Raw genomic sequence first — 3,434 nt, 5'->3', positions numbered from 1 at the left:
TAGAACTTTAATAAAAATGTAAAGAATTTTTAAAAATATGTTTTTAGAGGGGATGTCTGGGTGGCTCAGTTGGTAAGCATCTGACTCTTGATCTCAGCTCAGGGCTTGATATCAGGGTCGTGAGTTCAAGCCCTGGGTTGGGCTTGGTGCTGGGCGTGAAGCGTACTTAAAAAAAATTAAAATATCTTTTTAGAGGCGTATTTACTTTCATGTTTGCAATAATATTAGGTCTTTAATAACTATGAGCATTGGATTAAAAGTATCATGGGGTGACTGGTGGCCTCTGGTTGGTTATGCCTCTGACTGTTGATTTCAACTCAGGTCATGATCTCATGGTCATGAGATCGAGCCCCTCGTCAGGCCCTGTGCTGAGTGTGGAGCCTGCTTGGGATTCTCTCTCTCCCTCTCTCTCTGCCCCTTCCCTGATTTATCTCTCTCTCAAGAAAAATAATATATGATAAAAACAGAGAGGTAGTCCATAAGAGGCTCTTTTTTTAATTTATTTTTTTAATGTTTATTCTTTTCTGAGAGAGAGAGAGAGCACAAGCAGGGGAAGAGCAGAGACAGAGAAAGAGAGGGAGACACAGAATCCGAGGCAGGCTCCAGGTCCTGAGCTGTCAGCACAGAGCCCATTGCAGGGCTCAAGCTCACAAACCGCAAGATCGTGACCTGAGCTGAAGTTGGATGCTTGACCCATTAAGCCACTCAGGCGCCCCCATAAGAGACTCTTAAATACAGAAAACAAACTGAGGGCTGCTGGAGGGGAGGAGGCTGGGGGATGGGCTGGATGGGTGATGGGCATTAGGAGGGCACTTGTTGGGATGAGCACTGGGTGTTATATGTAAGTGATGGATCACTACATTCTACTCCCGAAACCAATACTACACTATATGTTAACTAACTAGAATTTAAGTAAATTTTAAAAGGAATACACACACACATAAAAAGTACACAAGCCATAGCACAGAGACTACCCCGGTCAGTGTGGCCACACAGTGCTGTGGACTCAGGAAGCAGAGATCTAGTTTAAATACGTGGTACTTAGATACAGTAATGCAACCCATTCTCTAGATAGAGATGTTACATCACAGTCTCAAGGTTTCCATAGTTGAACTGATATGGATACTGCTGATGTGTACCTAGCAGGTCAAGTCTTAAGACTAACACTGGCAGGTTCTAATCCACTTTAAGGAAAACATTCTCTTCTCTCATCATTTGGGGGAAGAAGGCTGACATTTCTGTTGAGACCAAACTGCTTTCTGTAACTATTGACTGTCTGAAATAAATTGAGATGTGAAGCAAAGCCTACTAGACCCTTGAACATCATCGTGTTTTCAAAGGAATCAATTCACTTCTTCAAACCCATGGAATTATATCAAATCAACTATTAGTATAAAGTAATTAATTTAATGCACATTTCATTTTATTATTTTGAAAGGGTTATGGAATTATTTAAAGAGATGTTTTAGCCTCTAGTAGAGGAAAATCTTGTACATCGAAGACATATTCTTCAATTAAATGGCCAATCTCATTCAACATGGATTTCAATCAGACTCTGAGTGACCGCCTGCCAAGGAAATATACTGATCTCTGGATAAGCAAGAAATTTTCAGGAGAAACCCTTTGGCAAAATAAAGGAGCTGTGTTTTATTTAAAAATGTATAAAGATTCAAGAATCTATACTAGAGACAGCAGCAGAGAGAGCCAGGGACAGAGAGCAAGAGAGCTGTGTCTGCCTCTCAGTTTATATGAAGTGTGTCAAAACAATCGGGGGCTCTCCAAACTATTTTGGAGGCCAAGTGGAACAGGGAGGGGCTCCTGATTTATTCTATATAAACACAAACTGTGTTTTTTTCACAGTGAAGAGCAAAAACAGATACTATATCATACTGTACTTTTAGATGGATATTAGTGGATGTTAGCCATTCATACTGTAAAATAAATGTTTATCTTGAAAAAAAAAAAGAATCAGGAGGAAAAATGCTAAACAGAGGAATGCCTGGTGATAAAAGCCCAGACTGAAGCCTCCTGGCCAGCAGAAAGACTGAAACTGAATGCTAATTAAAGCTCCATTTAAAGGGAGGATAAATTAACAGAGTGGTTACCATAGCAACGGAGGGAATCTAAGGATCAGTGTACCCGCATAAAAACAGGTAACGTTGTGGTTGGTACACTTGGCGAGTGAATTTATCTTGACAGTTCACTGGACAGACTCTCACCTGATCACGTATCACTCTGTCTGGGTAAGACTGGGCCACACAGGACCAATGCATTTTTCGCCAATTACATTAAGAAATAAACTAAAATAAAATGGTCAATACGTGTAAGACAGATTAATTTTGTTGGCCACCAATGGGTACTGAGATTTCCCAGGCAACCTCAGCCCAAAGATTCATTCACTTCACTGAACGTCAACGACACCAGTAGGCCCTGGGGCCTTGGGTGACCTTGCTCCTGACCAGCCTCCTTCACTTCCCAGACGCTGGGTCTCGGACGGCCCTGCTCAGGCCCCAGCAGTGGCTAGACCCGGGTGGCTTCAGCTTTTACCTTTGCCTTAGTGGTCCTGTGGATGGCACAGCCCCTCCTCTGTCTTTACCCAGTTGGTTCCCCAGGAATGCTGTTAACCACTCAGATACCCAACTCTTGTTTTTGTTTCTTTTTTTTTTGTTTTTGTTTTTGTTTTTTTTTATAAAATAAGTCTATTTATGTGGTTACCTTTAAAAATTAGCATAAGAAACTATGGAGCCTAGTGGAAGAGGCTCTGGACTACACATCAAAAGCCTGAACCTTGGCTTGATTCTGCTAGTTGATAAGCCGTGTGATCTTAAGAGACTTAACCTGCCTAAAGAAACCCTACAAAGGGGACGGCATGAGAAGAGATCAGTAATTCTCAACTTTTATTAAGCAGCGAAACTTCTACATTTTTTTGCTAAATGTAAAATCAAGCAGAAGCCCAATTTGAAAATGAAAGCCGAGTTGTTCTAACTTAAGCGAGGGGGATTGGGGCCCTAATACCAGAAGATGCAGACTTGCCTGGAAATCATGTGGTTCCTTGGGGCACTCGAGACACGGGCACCAGCTGCATGCAGTGCCCTATGATGATCAGTTAACTCAAAACCACGAGTGATAAATGGAGGTTTTCACACAAAGACACGTCAAGCACAAAAACCCCGGTTTCTGTAAAATGGAGGTGCCTCAGTTCTTGATGAAAGACGTAAAAAGACAAGAGTAAGCTGTGATCTGTGTGCGGAATAACCTAGATTCACGTCCACAGTAGCAGCCCCCAATCACCCCAATTGATTGGCTGGCAGGTTGGTTCACTGATGCATTAAAGTAATCTCTGGTAAGGCCAAGTTTGAATGAAGGGACCAGGAAGGCCAGTGGAGAGGTGGGGAAGTATTTTTGCGTACACAGGCTGGCCACGGCTGTGCCAC

The sequence above is a fragment of the Herpailurus yagouaroundi genome, unplaced genomic scaffold, assembly GCF_014898765.1.
Source record: "Herpailurus yagouaroundi ecotype Mexico unplaced genomic scaffold, PumYag 188, whole genome shotgun sequence".
Classification (NCBI taxonomy): Eukaryota; Metazoa; Chordata; class Mammalia; order Carnivora; family Felidae; genus Herpailurus; species Herpailurus yagouaroundi.
Note: the sequence above shows the minus strand (reverse complement) of the source record.